General features: G+C 35.6%; 1 protein-coding gene across 4 annotated transcripts in view; it reads left to right on the top strand.

Moving 5' to 3' along the window:
- Positions 1 to 17,353, top strand: part of LOC113108490 (diacylglycerol kinase gamma-like) — a 118,770-nt gene that overhangs the window by 10,192 nt on the left and 91,225 nt on the right. The window contains exon 1 of one of the 4 annotated variants that reach the window (XM_026271657.1): positions 4,060 to 4,512. The exons of 1 other annotated variant lie outside the window; for it this stretch is intronic. The gene's annotated coding sequence lies outside the window, so the exon portion shown is untranslated. Of the gene's footprint in view, positions 1 to 4,059; positions 4,513 to 17,353 lie in introns of those variants that run through there. 2 more of the 4 variants (XM_026271658.1, XM_026271656.1) reach the window with 2 other exon arrangements.

Genomic DNA, 17,353 nt, shown 5'->3' on the forward strand with positions numbered 1-17,353 from the left:
AGTGACTAGTACATTCTGTAGAATTTCTTCTTCTATGTTCCACAGAAGAAAGAAAGTTATACAGGTTTGGAACATTAGGGTTAGTAAATTATGACAGAAATGACACAAATTCTTTCTGTCCCAGTCACAACAATAAAATGCAACCAGACACACCAATATTCCTGACATATACTGACAAAGATATAACAAAATAAAATTTTCCAGGATTAGCAATCTGTTTTTCACTTCTTTTCCAATGTTTCTGTCATTACAGTTGCGTGTATGTCTTACTATTCACAATCCTCCTACACACTCATTCACACCACACACACACTCATATTACTGTCAAAGGCATAGATATTTCTCCGAAAGGTGTCCAACAAGGTAATTATTGCGAACTGGCATATGCAATGGCAGGAGAAAATGAACAGTCTTGCTTTTATAGCAAGGTACAACTGCAGACTGTCTGGTTCATGTATCATTGGACAGTTAAAATAGGAAAAAAAAGGCTGCTGCGAGACATTTATTTCCCAGGGTGCTCTCACTCATGATGAGAATGAGGTGACTGGTCCCAGTGGACTCTGAGGTAAGGCACGAAGGACAGTGCTTCCGCTCACTTGGGAGATGGGACAGCCTGAGAGATAAAAATAGCAAGTGAATCCCACCCCCCAGGGTCTCTTTTGTCCTTCTGGACACTGTGTGTGTCTCTATCCTGGTAACCTGCTGCCTTCCCTATAGACAGTGTGTGACACTGCTGTAGTTTCCACACAGTGTTGGATTCAGAAGCAAACGCCTGTTTCCTGTCACTGAAAAAATAGATAGATAGATAGATGGATGGATGGATGGATGGATGGATGGATAGACCTTTACATATAGTCTGCACCAGAAAATAACAGTGGAATTTATAAAAATGGCTTTTCCTTTGGGAGTATAAGTGACCATTTGAACCTTTTGTAATAGTTGTGTATTACTATTATTTTATTTTGCAGACTATATGGAAATGTCTTTTTGTATATGGAATATATTATTCAGGTCAGTACTAAATAAAAAATAACCTGCATTTTGTATAATCCCTCATATTTTGGTAAAGTAATTTTGACCTCAATTATAGATAGGTTTTTATGAATTCATTTAAATTCATATTATGGCCCAAAGCATTAAGTGGTTAATATTCACATTTTGCTATATGTTGTCCAGAATGAATGCTATAAGTTTATTTATGCATGAAAACATTGCAATGTACAGTATGAAAATGTATATTTAGAAATTTGCTAAAACTTGATGTGAGCAGTGTTAGGGCTCTCACAAGATTTGAACTACACAATTGTAGTGGCCAAAAAATCGTAATGATGAAATTAGCATGAAATCAATAGAAATGTAATTGAAAGAAAGAAGGAAAGAGGTCCATTATGACAACCATGAAGTCTTGTCATTCATAATCAACTCCACATTAGTTCATAACCAGTGTTTGCTTATATCTTCAAACAAAGAGGACAATAAGATAGTGACAGGAAGTGAAAGCATATGCTCTGCTGGCACAAGGCAACGCCTCCATCTCTAACAGCGAAGGGGAAAGTCCCCCTCAGAAAGAGACGGCACTAGAGAAATTCAGAGAGAAAGAACAGACCGCTTACGCAGCCCTGTAGACCTATGTAAAAAAAATACAAATAAAGTGCATTTCTCTTGCCTTTTTAAACATATTGTGTGTCTATTTCACCATGTGAAGTCTCAATGCCTTGTGGGTTTTTATAATGCTGAACAAAACAGCACAGTTGCAAGAGGCACGTAGTTGGTACGGATCTTCTCTGTTACCCTAAACACACTGTTCTGGGAAACGCAGATGCCTCATGTTGACACTCCTACACATTTCCTAAACACTGATTACTGTTTGCAAAAGACGGCCAGCTTACCATTCTGAAATAAGGGCCGTCTTATCATTTAGTATCGTTATTTTTCTTTTTTGTCTATAATAAGAGTATGTGATCTGTTCTCTCAGTGTCCTTCAACTTCAGAATCTCAACAAGCTGGAGGCGTCAGGGTCCTCTGATTGAAACCACTTACCTAAAAACGGCTTTAAAAGCAAATTCATGATTGCCCTCTTTTTTAAAAGATATAAAAATGAAAAGGGGATGGCATACCTAGGTGAAAGTCAGGCCAGACAAAAACAGTCTGCTTTCGATCATAGGAGCAGGGGAGGAGCGCTCCAGAGCTATTTCTGTCCCTTTGTCTGCTTCTCAAATTAAGTGAAGGAGCGATGGTGCTACAGCTAATTCCCTATTCGGTTGATAAGCACTGGTCTTATCCCATCATCCTTTTAGGAACCATTATATCATCGCAATGTGACATCAACAAAGATCTATTCAGTTTCCTCAGTTCACTCGTGTTAAAAATAAAGGTTCCGAAAGGGGTTTCACTGCAGTGCCAAAAAAGAACCACTTTTGGTTTCCCAAAGAACCTTTCAGTATACAGTTCTTTAAAGAACTACTATTATTTTTTTTATTTTTTTTATAAATTATTATTAGTGTAAAGGACATTTTAATAAACAACAACAAAAAAAAAAGTTCCATGGATGTTGAAGGTTCACTGCCAATAAAGAACCTTTATTTTTTAGAGTGCGTTTTTAAATCTATGAATGTACTATCTATATTTTTTTTATTTATTAAATAAACATTTTCTTTCTGCTTAAATTTATCCAGGATAAAAGCTTCTTGGCTCAACTAGCTTAACTGAAAACTTTTCTTAAAGCACATATGAATTCACTCAACAAACACTGTTGTCTCTTTCTGTGTTGACATATTTCCTTTTGAAACAGGAAGTTTGTCAAAGGGCTCACCCCTTTTTTTTATCTTTTTCTGTAGTTTGTGGTCTTTAGTTATGTTAGCCCCATAAAACAATGTTTTCCCCTTTGCTAGTTGAGTGCGGGAGGTATTAGTGGGTGAGACATTCTTTTTTTTTTTTTGGAGAGTCATTTTATTTTTGATTTATTTTCCTGATGAGAATGATTGTACATTTTAAATGCATATATTTGTTAAGTGTTTGTCAGCGTTTTGTACTGTAGTAAGCAGATGACCTCAAAGCTAGCAGACATAGACTAAAAGACACAAAACTCTCTTTATGATTTTTGCTTTCATTAAGCATGATGGCTTGTTTAGTGCTGTTGTGCTGCATTGTGATCTCATTCTGTTTGTGAACAATGGGTCTGAATGAAGTGGAATGATACTGTGAGCACCAGCCACATGATGCTTGCCCACCAATAGTTACAGTGGTAAAGTAGGCTGTAATTATAGTTGTGCAGTTGATCTTCTTAAATGACTATAAACTTTTAGCTTGTAGCAGATAATACCAGCATGATGATATTTTGTTTTATTTGGCTCTGCAGAATGAGCAGAGTTATGTAGCATGTTATTTTCTTATAAAAATAGAAAAGAGCAACACAGCAGTCTACCCAGTGCTGTTTTAAAATAAAACTGTTTTGGAAATGTTTTCATTACCACTAGACTGTATCAGAATATTAAACAGGATCCAAGCAAATGGGTTCCCCGGCAGTACTGCAGAGGGTCTACCAAAAACAGTTTGATCTCAAATTCATTTTAGCTGAAAAAGGGATGATTAAAAAAAATATATTTGTGCGTTTTTTGAAAAAAATAAAAAAAGTAATTTCAGCAGATATTAACCCAGTCTTCAGTGTCACTTCAGAAATCATTCTAATAAGCTAATCTGATTCTCAAGAAAAGAAACATTTTTATTATTGTAAGTGTTCAGAACAGTCCTGTTGATTTAATATATTTTTTTAAACCATGAATATAGTAGAAGAAAATTATGCATTTCTTTCACAAAAAACTAATAAAACAGTAGTGTATAGAACGAAGTAGAAATGTATTGTCAAAGTCAATAAAGGCTGTTTTAATGGCTTTTATAGCCATTTTTAAAGATGTTGTAAATAATGCAAATGTTTTTTTCATTATTCCGTTTTCTTTCCAAAAACAACATAATAACAAATGATTTAAGATTTTATTATTCTACATTATAGCACGTTTTATACAAGCCTGGAGAGGGGCACTAACTGTGGTGGTTAGAGTTGTTCACAAGGGGGAGGGCTGGCCCTATGAGAAGCATTTTACCCTGTTGATGAGAGAGAGAGAGAGAGAGAGAGAGAGTGCAGAGCGACAGCAGGGCGCTCTGTAAACAGGCTGTCAGAAAAGAAAGTGCATGGACATTTTCATCTGCTACAGCCGAAGCAGAGCGTTGCGTATAACAAGGATAACCACAGGCGGGAGGGAGAGAGAGAGCGAGAGAGAGAAGACTTAATTAATTCATGCAGGAGGGGAGAGATGTTTCTGCCGCTGACTGAGCTGGTTCCAGCACTGCCTGTAGCATTTTGCTTGTGAGCCCTGATCCATGCTGTGACCGTGACAGCACTCAGATCAGCCAGGATTTGACGGACACCATCACCTGAACAAGCAGAGGTAGAGTACGTTGTGTCCCTCTTTCTGTTCTCCGCTCGCTCACGTACCACAAAGTGCTGTATGCCGAGTAAGTGACCCTTGTTTTCCTCTAACGGTGTGTTCTCTTATGTCAACACTGCATATCAGGCACCAAAACATGCATGTTTATCTAGCTTTTGAACTTGTGAAGTTGCATTAATTGGCGCGCTTTTTCTTTACTTTGATTTTCAGTCTTCATCATCTCACCGAAGATTATTTTAGGTATTTCCTGTGCTTTGTAGAGTTCACATGCAGGATGTTGCCTGCTCAGTACTTTGTTATGGTCTGCATTGCCATAGTTAGTCTGTCATGTCAGAGCATGAGTGCAGATAGTGTTTATATTTCACACTCAGCAAAGAAATCAATGGCATGGGATGATGGATTCTGTTGATACGGGGGGTGGGGTTGACAATTTGACTAGGTTTGTTTGGCATCTTCTGTGATGCCCTAAAGCGGCCCACATTCTTTATTGTGAGGAAATGTAATCAATTTTGATGTGTGGGATGATTAATTCTCTTCACAAACCTGTGCTGTCTTGTGCTTGGGAGATGCTGGTAAATCTCCAATCGCCTCGCTTAATTACGGCTCATCATGTAATCACCAAAGAAATGGGGTCTTCATGTCTCAACAGGATCTGTGGTGCAGGAACAGCGTGAGCTATGTGTGTGAGAGAGCTTTTTCGCCGTTGCTGCTTGAGGACACAATTCATGTTGTCAGTCTTCATAGAGGGCTGAGTATTTGTTAAAGCCGAATGTTTGCACGTAATTAGCTCTCAGTCATTAGAAAAAGACACAAAGATAACAAAACGGAGAAAAGATTGCTCGTGACACTCTACCCAAGGTCAAAAACGGCTGTCAGTCATGGAGCATCTTAAGTCCACAATAAAGGAGAGCCTGAATAAACACTCACTGATCATACTGTTGCCTTTGGCTTGTCTCTCATCTTTACCATGCCGGTCTTGGGTAGATGAATATGTTTCTGTCGGTTGGAGAAGCACAGTAATTTATCAGTGTCCTCAATGGAAGCACACTCGGAGAGTCTGTGGCAGTGCGAAAGTTTTTAAAACAATTAAAAAGGGAGCATGTTGTTTTATCTTCTGTTGTCTATTTCACTCTCTATTTGTTTTTTCTAACTGCTTGTTTTCTTTTTTTTTTAAAGGCCTCTATCACTTTCTCCATCCTTTTTGTATTCTATCTACTGATTTTCTTTTTATTTATTATAAAGAGACCCTCTAACACTGGCGATCCCTGTTTTTTTTACTATTCTATCTGCTTGATTATATATCTGTTTTATATATATTAAATACATCTTGCTACGTGTACTGTGTTAAGCTACCTAAGACTTGTCATAGCACTTGCATATTATTGCTCTTTTGTTGGTTTTGATTGCTTCTGATGTCCTCATTTATAATTCTCTTTAGATAAAAGTGTCTGCTATATGTAGATGTAATTAAAAAAAAAAAAAATACAATAGTGCTGTGGTTTTCTGTACCTTAGTGTATTTCCTCTTCCTGTTTCCACATTATGATCAACTACTGTAATGTCATTCCAACAAAAAGTAATAACAGTAATAACTGCTTATTAGCATGCCTTTTATGAAGATATTGGCTGTTTATTAGTGCTTATAAAGCACATATTCTGCATGATCATATTCTACATCTCTAATCCTACCCAATGCCTAAATTTAACTACGTTAATAACTATTAATGCTCCTAATATTAAATTAGGAGCTTATTGAGGAGTTAATGGTTTGTTAATTCCGAGAACTGGACCTTAAAATAAAGTGTGCCCAATAAATGTAACAAGTTTAGTGTGAACATAATTATATATTTTTCTATAAGACATTTTATAGATCTTTTTTCATATTTTATTTTCATTTTAAGTTCTTCCCATTTTATGTAAGTTGTAATAATAATAATAATAATATGAAGAATTGCATAATATTAATTATACACAATATTAGATGCATAATATAAATTATATTTATTTTATATAATATTATTGCATTACATATGTTTTTTGTTTGTTTTTCTGAATTCATAAATATAAAGTATTGTTTGAAATATATTTATTTTAGAAATCTATTTAATGTGATATTTTCTAAAAAGGCTACTTTAGCTCTTTTTCATCTTTTCTCCACCACTTTGTTAGCGCTCTGTTGGTTGATGTTCAGTTACATTAATAGACATTCAGACTGGATTGAAGGGCAGTAGGTTTCCCTTTAGCTGGGAATCAGAGCAGGTCTTGCCTGGCTTTTCCATGTCATTGCTTTGCAATTTTGAACCAAACCCTCCTGTTGCCATGACATCCAACCCCTCTGTAAATACTCCCAGGATTTTTTTGAGCATGTAGGCCCCAGGAGAAGAGCGAAGAGAGAGAGAGAGAGAGAGGGAAAAATTTTGCTCATGTTTTTTTTTTCAGCTCAGAGAGTTACTAAAGGAATGGTAAAAGGCTAAATTTATTCTTTAAATTGTATACTTTACGGCATCAAACCTGTTGTAGATATGTAATTGGATGTTGCATGATACCATTTAAAAAAAAATATGTCTGCATGTGTATTTATACATTATTAAATTTTTTTTAAAGAACTTTTGTGACGTGTTTCATAAAGAAACTGTTTAGAATGATTCAGCTGCAAAGAAGTTATTGTGCACAATGGGGTATTTGTGTTTTGAGTTTGTTTTAAGCATGACAATTTAGCATCGTTTAATTTCGGCAGTGCTCTTTCCCTGTGCTGTTTCACCATCCATTACATTGGTTTGGACCATTACGGATATTATGCTAAATCACATAGTTTAGTCACACACTTTACTAATGTAAAAGTGAGAAATGTAGCTGTATGTAATTACAGCCGTGAACATCATAAAGATCGCTTTGTGGTTGCTTGCACTTAGAGAGTCATCGAGTTTTGTTTGACGTCAGAAAAGAAAATTCTAAAAGGCATGTCAAGTAAATGCATCAAAAAGGTCTAACAGCCATGGAAGTGAGCACAATGTTGTCTTCAGAGATGCTGGTTAAATGCTCCTGTCTCCTCTTTAGACCTGGACACGCTACTCTGATTCTGCTTCTGTGAAATCAATAGGAAAAAATTAATCTTTACCCAGACAGCAATACCCACACAGACCCAGAAGAAGATCCATACCTAAATGCCCTCAGTTCATCTATTAATCAGATGACGTTTCTGCACAACTGGTATGTTTTAGTGTGTGTGAGATGTTTGGCTGTTTCTTCTCTTTCTGATTTGTTCCATTGTTCCTTCTGAGGCCAGACATTTAAAACAAAGCTGCACCATAGGTTTGTGGAACCCCTAGATGAGATTATGAAAATGGACTCTACTGGTGTGCATAGATATTCAAATGAGTGTTTTCTTTTTAAGGGTAAATGTACAGGGTAAATTTTTAGGGTAAAATGCATGTGACTTTTAGGTAAAGTGCATATTTTAGGCCATGCAACTGGTCCATTGTTGTTATTGTAAACTAAAAATATAAAAATCGTTTTCAATTATGTATTTAAATATTCAAATTAAATTTGAATATTACATAAACATAAGAAAGACTTGTCCTTCCAGCTAAAATGTAAGTTTGAACTTAAGTTGATGTACTAAAATTACTGAAACTGAAATAAAAATTAATTAAAGCTTAATATAAATATATATAAAAAATGAATAATGAAATTGACAAAAGCACATAAAAACTGAAAATACCAAAATAATTATAAATATATTATAGCAGTAAATACATAATTCTAAATAACAGGTTTTCACCACCAGCTTTCATAAGTTTTTTTGTGACATATTCATATAAATACTGTTTTTACTGAGTCACTGGTCACAGAAACGGATGTGTATGAATTAGATAAGATGTGCTTAAAATAGTTCTGGGTACACTTTAAGTATATTATGAATTAAAAATAATTTATTAAAACAATGTAGAGAGAATTGAAGCATTTTGATTCCCTCAGTTAATATGGATCTATAGGGCATCACAAGACTGATTATAGTGTGTTTGTTAAGTGTGTAGTATTAGTGTGTAGTATTACAAACCAGATTGTTTTAAAGCAAAATGCATGTTTATGTTATTAATTAAACTTATTGCAAATTATCATAGGTTCATAATACATTTTCTGTTTTGTACTGCCCTTCAGCACGCTACACACAACAAAAAAAAGACTCAGTGTTGTAACTCTGCTTACACCTCCGGTTCTCTCACACACACAGTGTGAATATTGTTATCTGTTAGTATGGGGGTGAAATAAATATACACTGCTTGAAACAGAAAAACAACAACAACAAAAAAAAGTTTTAGTAAGCTAAGATATTATTAAGTTGACCCTCCACAACCATGCATAAATATACTTATGTTGCAATTTGTCTCTTTCTTTTTTCTTCTTACTTTTGACTGAGGGTGTCATGAGATAGGCCTGTTTCTGTCAGTGAAATGAGTCTATCAGGTCTCCTCCAGCCTCTTCCTTACAGTTTGATAATGTGACATCTTTAGCTGCCACTCTCATCCACTTTGTCAGAGATCTTTCTGTTGGCTGCAAGGCAGACCGCAGAGACTATCTTTGGAGAAGTTGAGACAGAAATATTACACAATATCTTATCATACTTCAAACTGTGACAAGAAGCTGAACGTGTGTTAACGAAACTGCCTGATGATCGTGACGGGTGTAAATGGTAGCGCTGCTGTTGGCTCTGACTGGACTGTGACCACTGTGACCCAGCCATACCATTTAATTCTCTTACGTTTATGAAAGTTTGGGATTTTGGTACATCTGTGCCCCCCACTGACCTCCCATTCCCAGCCTGCCACTTTCCACAGGTTCTTCATTCATCACAGCTGCTGTCTCTTTCTCCTGCATATCAGCTCTCTGTGTGAGCCTGTCTGCTGTCCCGATAAAAGCCTGAGATATTACTGCAATGGACTGGGCTGGACAGTAGTGCACCGCTCCCTCTCTCTTTATCCCTTTCACAATTAGTGTGCTAATTTGGTTGTGTTCTTCCACACCATGTTTCGGGAGACTAGTGCATACTCAGATGATGAATACAAAATCTTCTGATTGAATTGTAGGCAATAAATTATTTTATAATGTTTTTTTTTTTTTTAAATATGTCTCTATTATCATAACAGTCTGAGTAATTCTGATTCCTGAACAGTAAACTTTGAAGTGTCAGCTTTGTGAACAAATGTTGATTAGTATCTAGTCAGAAATAAAAATGAGCAGAAACCTTTTTAAATGTTCAATGTTAAATGTTGCATTTATTTATTCTTTGCTCTGTGCACTTGTGTTAATAGTAATACCTGAAAAACCTGCAGTACCTAGATTTAGATATTGTGTCAAATACTCCTTAAGCAAATTTTTAACAGTCAATCTTTGAAAATGGGCAGGTCTAGATACTTTGAGATGTTATTGAGAATAATCGTCAAAATCCAAACAATCTGAACAATTGATTAATTCTTAAATCCTAGATTGGAGGTGCCCGGAGATATGTCTATGGGTTAGTGTGAAAGCCTTTTAGATTTTTTTGTTGGGCATGTATCAGACATCCGAAAGAATATACAACAGTGTTTATTTATGCTTACGGAAATACCTGTAACTCATGCTGTGTTGTCTGATTTTGAGCCTATTTCTTTATCCATGCTTTTAGACATTGTACTCAAGCTTAAGTTGACATCCTCTCCTCAGAATATTGTTCCAACAAAGCTACAAAAGCAAGTTATTGAGTCGATTGATCCATTTGTATTATCAATAATTAATAAGAGTTTACTTTCTGGAATAGTGCAACCTTTATTGAAGAAATAAAACCTTGAAAAGAGTGGTGCAACTATTTTTAGCAAAGGTTTTGGAGACAAGTTTCAAGTTTTTATCAACTTGAGTCCTTCCTTACTGAATTATTAAGAGTTTTAATTATATTTTTATGGCAACTGACTCTAGTGACATGCTTTTAGATCTTACAGTGGCATTCAATACAATCAACCATTAGATTCTGATCTCATGTTTAGATACTTGTGTAGGTATTCAAGGTAATGCCTTGAATTGTATTAAGTCTTGTTTTCAAAACAGAAGTTTCTCTGTTCAGATGGGAGAATGTATGTTGACCCCAGTACCTTTATCTTGCGGTATCCCACAAGGATGTGTTTTAGCAACAGTCTTTTTTTCACTGTATATGCTCCCGTTAGGTCAGATCTTGATTAAATATAGTGTGTTATTTCACTGTTATGCAGACGACACCCAGTTGTATCTATCTGAAGTCAACTGCCTATATCGCTGTAGAAAGACTGGTGGAATGTTTTGGCAAGATTAAGGTGTGGATGTCTGCTAACTTGCTATGTTTAAATTAATCAAAAACTGAATTGGTTTAATTTGGCCCTTCTGAGTCTGTTGACACATCCAAAATTTATTTGGGCATACTATCCCCTTAACAGACATAACAAGTAAAATACATAGGTATAGTTTGTGATGGTGCACTGAAATTTGTTAAACAAATAAATTAAGTTGTCAAAATTTTTGTTTTTCAATTTAGACTAATCTCTAAAATTTAGCCTTTTTTATCTCAGAAGGACCAGGAAAAGGTTATCAATGCTTTTATTTTCTGAAGATTAGACTATTGTAACTCACTGTACGATGGTGTTTAATACAAAAGTTTGGACAGACTACAGCTCGTCCACTAGACTTTTGACAGGTATTCGAAAAAATGAGCATATCATTCCTGTATTAAGAGGGATACCAGCCTGCCGGATGCCAAAATTAAGGTTAGGGTTTGTTTGGGTTAATCCGTAGTAGCAGTTTAGTTTAAACACAAATTCAAAGGGAGGTCTTTACTATGATGTGAAACAAATGTGCGTGTGTGTATTTGTGTGAAACAGTTTCTCACTGGCGCATTGATCATGAGTGACTCGTGATCTTCACTACATAGCAAAACACAGTTGGCTGACTAGCCAGCTAGACATGTGGAACTAGCTAGCTAACACCAGATTTAACCAGTTGCCACTGTGTATATGAAAAAAGGAATACAACTGTTGTTGTTTCTATAATTATTAGATGTCCATCTATGTTCTTAGACGTAGTACCCCATAATAACATCTCTCACTGTAATGTTGTTTAGAAATGGCCTCATGGAAAAGCATGTCACAGTTATAGTGCCAAGTGTGGACTGAGAGGGTTGCAGATCTGGATAATTTCACATAATATTGCAACTGTACTTTGCTTTGAGTTCAACTATTGCATACATTTCTACATAAGATCTCACTAAAATTCTAGTAATGTGAAATGTAAATTTGTCAGTGGAATGCAATTACTTTTGGACACTGTTTGAGAGTATTTTGCGTATGGTTACTGTGTATTTATGACTTGGAGTTATTTACAACAGTGATAAATTAAAACACAAAGTCGCTTAAATAACTAATTATAAATTATCCAGTGATGTTTACTCCACAGGTGTCTGATTCAGATGATTCGGCTGCTGATGAGAAAGAATTTCATGAAATATATTTTTGGGACTGAATATATGATTAGCTCACAGTTTAATTGTTGTTAAAACATTTCATGTTCAGTGGGAGGAAGGTCGTGACAGGACTTGAAGACGGTGATTTCAAGTGGATTTTTATTGCTAATTACCATTAATAATTTCCTATGGTACTTTACTGAGTAGTGACAATATGATTAATAAGGTTATTGGAAACTCTGTTTGGGGCCGAGTGGGAAGTGATGATATGAGGAGGACAGAAAATGGGAGAAAGTTGCTCATACTGTAGCCCCGTTACAAGCTCAACTGAAAATTGCTGAGATTTCTGGTTTATCTGTAAACCAATTTTAGATCCGTGAAGTTCCTTTCCATCGTGGGCAGTGCAGGAGTCCATCACAACTCATGTCACACTGAAACTGTTATGTTGCGCCCACATCACAAAAGCACAGTGCAAATCATTCACATATTCCCCAAGTCTGATGCAAACTCTTTTACTTATTACATAGAGAAAGAATCAATGTGTTATAGAAACCCTTAAATAATGGATCTGAGAGAGGGTAAAATAAGGAGATACATGTAACAGGATGGTCACATAAATTCTACATGAAAAGAAGATGCATCATGGACTGAGCTGGTATAGTTTGAAGGAAAGTGGGGGAGGAAGAGAGAGAAATTATCTAATATAGATGGCTACAGAGAAAGGGATGTGAAGGAATGGTATAAATACTCCAGGGCTGGAGGATAATGGAGTGTCAGTTGGAGACAGAGAGGCAAATGGAACAAGGTACATGCATTTCTTCACTGTAAGACAGGAGAGAGAGGAGGGAGAGGGAGAATAATGAGGCTCGTACTGTTTAATGGGACTGGGAGGCATTATAAATCAGAGTAAGATCTGTGTTCATTGAGCAAGCATCTTGATGGACAACATGCTCTGTGTCCCAGTGTAGTCCACGTTCCTGCTGAGGTGGTTTTGTGAGCTTCCATTGCCTTGTAAGTCAGGTGGAAAGGGTTCAACAGTGAGGGTTAAATATGAGATTGTAAACATTCGATGGAACTGGTGTGTTTTACTGTCTTGTGTTCATTGGTCATGTTTATGATTTATTCATGTGTAATATATATATTTTCAAACGGATTATGAAAACCTAAATACAAGAAGCTCAAAAAATAGTGAAATTTACAAAAAATATTTAAGATTACCATGCATCTTGTCCTGTCTAGAAGAAAAAAAAACAGTGATTGATTTTTTCATAGTTATTTTCAAAGCTTTCTCTCTATAAAACAAACTTATTATTGTTTATTTAATTCTAACAATTAAGTTTTTGCTCAAAACTAACCAAAAATAAAAAATATTTAGTTTACAATCTTGGCACAGGAGCAACCTGTCCTCCAACCAATACGCTCGTATAGGTCGTTTGTCCAAATCCCTGAAATACGATCCATCAGAGCGTATACTACAATTGCACCCCTATTGGCAAAAGGTAGTTTTCATATTACGTCCCCTTGGAATTTTAAGGTTCTATCTGACATTTTTGTCAAAATTGAGTTTTATTGAAAAAACAAAAAGGTTCTATCTACAGAAGTCTATGAAAAACAAAAACTTTAAAGCTCAATATCTCAAAACTACTCAGAACGCCGATAGAACCTTATAATTCCAAGGGGACGATTAATGTTTTGCACTCTTTTATTTGCACTCTGATTTGCATTTCGTGTAGCTCAGTTGGTAGAATATTGTGTTATACCTTGATATGTAATCATGCTATCATGGGTTCGATCCCAGAGAACGGACGTGCACGTAAAATGTATATGCTCAATAAATCATAATTTAGCATGATTTCTGTGAGGGTTAGGTTTAGGGGTGGGGTTTGGTGTGGTCATTCGAAACGAATAAGCCACCTAGTAAAATATGTATGAATTACTGTGAGATCTGTGTAGAAAGTCCACACATTGCATTTAAATAAATGTGCAATTTGATTGGTAATGATGTTATACGTCATTTCATGATGACAAACGCAACGCGATACTGTCATTATTTTTATGCCCGCTTAACTTTTAAAACTTAAATATAGGTCGTAAAAAGGTGCTTGAACAAACGACCTAAATGGTCATTTTCTGTTGGAGGACAGGCTCCACAGGAGTAACTTGATGTTGTTTCCAGACAAAAGGAAGTATATTTATTATGGGCATGGCTGTCAGCCAAAATGAGTTTAAAAATATTAGCAAAAATCCACTATTGTGAATGCCTAATGGATACATTTTTCTTGAAGAATGAAATATGTTGCTAAAATTCAAACATATTTTTGTAGTATGGCTAGATAAAAAATGTTGCCATGGCATGTAAAAATCTGAAACACAAGTCTTACTGGGCAAGAAGAAAAACTCCTATATACTGTATATCATGACAGTCGTGCACTGCACAGCAGCTCTGACAACCTTAGTTCAGACAGGAACCACTTTGGCAAGTTTACTTTTACAATTTATCTTTGACGGTATGGTTCCTTATGGGGGTTCTTGCTCCCAGAATAATTGAACATACAAGAGATTTAACATTAACCCCATGGAACCATGAATTTAGAAATACATAACAATTAAGACTTTTAATAAAGTCTTTAAAGCAAACAGTGATAATCATGTAGATGGTGCAGTGGGACGTCTATCCTGTAGCCTGGTTATGAAAATGGTTGTCTCTCAGCAGTGAGGTCCATGCCCGCTAAGATTTTGGAAGCCTTGGTGATCTGAAAAAAAGAAGACGACAACCAGAAGGTGCGCAGTAATGTGCTCATGCTTATAATGGGGAGGGAGGGAGGGTTTGCGAGCCATTCAGCATACTTACCGAGCAGTAGTGCCACATATATATATATATATATATATATATATATATATATATATATATATATATATATATATATATATATATATATATATATGTCCCGTGTCTAATAGGAGAGAGGTGGTGATTGGAGTGATTTAATAGCTGACCGCATTAACTGTTCACAGCCTTGCCTCCGTGGCCTGACTGAACTAACGCTGCACTCGATTAATTTAATTTTCATATGGATAGTTGAATTTTTCTCTCCAAACCATTGATTTACACTTAAGAATTTAGTTTAATGTCTGAACCATTGTGTACATCTACAGTGAGTTGTTCATCTTCATCACAAACTAAATCAAGTGTACTGGATGTGTATTACCTATTATTGCTACAAGTGTGACTGCATCATAACAACAATTATTATATTATAATAATTGTTGTTAATAATGTTCATCGTCTGGTTGACTACGTCTTGTATTAATTTTCTGAAAAATCCTGTCATATGCGCACAAACTGACAGTCACCACTTTTAAGCTACTACTAAATATTGTACAAACGTAATTTTCTGTAAAGTTGCTTTGTAATGATTTTATTGTAAAAAGCGCTATACAAATAAACTTGAATTGAATTGAATTACCCATAATTTGAGCATCATTTGGGATTTTGTTGGATTGTTAGAGTTGCACTAAGCCTGGCTGCCAATAAGTCCATTCATATGATTTGTGGGCAGTAGTCCTATCATACACTTTATCTCAAGTCTTGATGATTTATGACCCTGATTTATGGCCTGATTTATGGCCGTACAGTCCGTGTAGATTGACAGGTAGTCAGAAGTGTGCATGGTCAGTTTGGATTGATTTATGACTATAAGGCCTGTCAGTCAAAGCGGTTGCCATGCCACTGGGTCCTGTGACCCTTGATTGACATGGCAGAGGTGTGTAAATCAAAAGATCAAAGAGATCTCCGATTTGACTTGTGTTGTGTTTATTACTGGATATATGATGGTTGTATCTGTTACCAGAGCAGTGGGGGATTTCTTATGATGGTTGTATCTGTAACCAGAGCTGTGGGGGGTTTCTGTGAAGTTCCTTTCTGGCTTGTTGTTCACACCTAAAGACAGTGGGGAGGTGTTTGGGTTCTTCCTGGGGGAAAAAAATGGCTGTGCAAAAGTGAGGGTTTTGACGTCTTGACAGGATCAATGTTTGTTTGCTCTATATGGTGTTGATACCTAGGCACCGACAGGCCACATGCTCCCCGTCTACAAACACATTTGAAAAGGAGGACGATGTCTGGTGTCTTTCCAGGTGAGAATTTCAAAGAGTGAGAGAGACAATTATCTAAATCATCAACTAACCAAGCCGCTGAAGAGATAAATAATTGTATGTTATCTGGAATTAATAAAATCAAACAGGCATTCCTTAATGTTAAGAAAATACTATCCATAATATGTGGTGTTTAAAAGGAGTTGAAATCTCACGTTAATTTTAAAACCAACTCTAAACACACACACACACACACACACAAATTGGTTTTCCATGTTCTATGAGACATCCCGTAGACGTAATGCTTTTTTTAGACTGTACAAATTGTATTTTGCATCACCATACACCAACCTTACACTTAAACCTACCCCTTACAGAAAATTTCTTTCATTTTAAGATTTTCAAAAACACTTCATTCTGTATGATTTATAAACATGTTTCCTCACGGGGACAAAAACAATCCCCAAGAATTTTGGATATTGCCATCATTGTTCCCCATAACATGGGGTATACCTGAACCACACAAACACACACACACACACACACACACACACATACACAGTAAAACTGAGTAAACTAAATTTTATTTATGAGCAAATTCGTATTTGTTGTTTTTACGTTGTGTTATGTACGTATTTTTTCATTTAATAATCTAACCTGTAGATAGTATGTGTACTGTAAATGAACAAATATACATTTGACTTAAACTCAGTAAAATAATTACACCTTCCATTTTAAACATGTTTAAAAGATTACACATTGTGTGTCACTAAAGCAAGGCACACTGTCTATTGTCTTAATTATTTTTTAAATAACCTGATGACCAGCATTGTTTCTTTAGATCATTTATGCACACAAGTGCTTTTTTCACACGACTAGAAAACTCTTTGGATGTGTTTGGCAAACATCATTTCTACATCTTAAATGCATGACTGAACTGTTCTCATTCGACAGAAATACTATTTTCTAATTATTTACCCGGCCTATAACACTCGGTGTAAATGTTCTTACCTAGAACAGAAAACATACACTTTGACTATTTGATTATTTTGTAGGCATCATGTAATGTTAAATGGTTTACTAAAAAAAATGTAGCACCAGCAGCAGATTATCAAAATGAAAGAAATGTACAAGCTAAGGATGTTTCAACTATCATCATTTCCTTTTGACTCTGATAAACTGGTAATGAATTTTCTATGCAAGTGACACAATATACAGTTCTCATACTATTTGTGTAGATAGCTGTACTAAAACATTTATGACTATTTTTGCATGCCAGCAGATTATGTCGAGGGTGTTTCACATCTAAGAATCACAATGTTTTGTAAATGACATTTTTCTTACACCTCAAGATT

Source organism: Carassius auratus, chromosome 9 (genome assembly GCF_003368295.1).
Source record: "Carassius auratus strain Wakin chromosome 9, ASM336829v1, whole genome shotgun sequence".
NCBI lineage: Eukaryota > Metazoa > Chordata > Actinopteri > Cypriniformes > Cyprinidae > Carassius > Carassius auratus.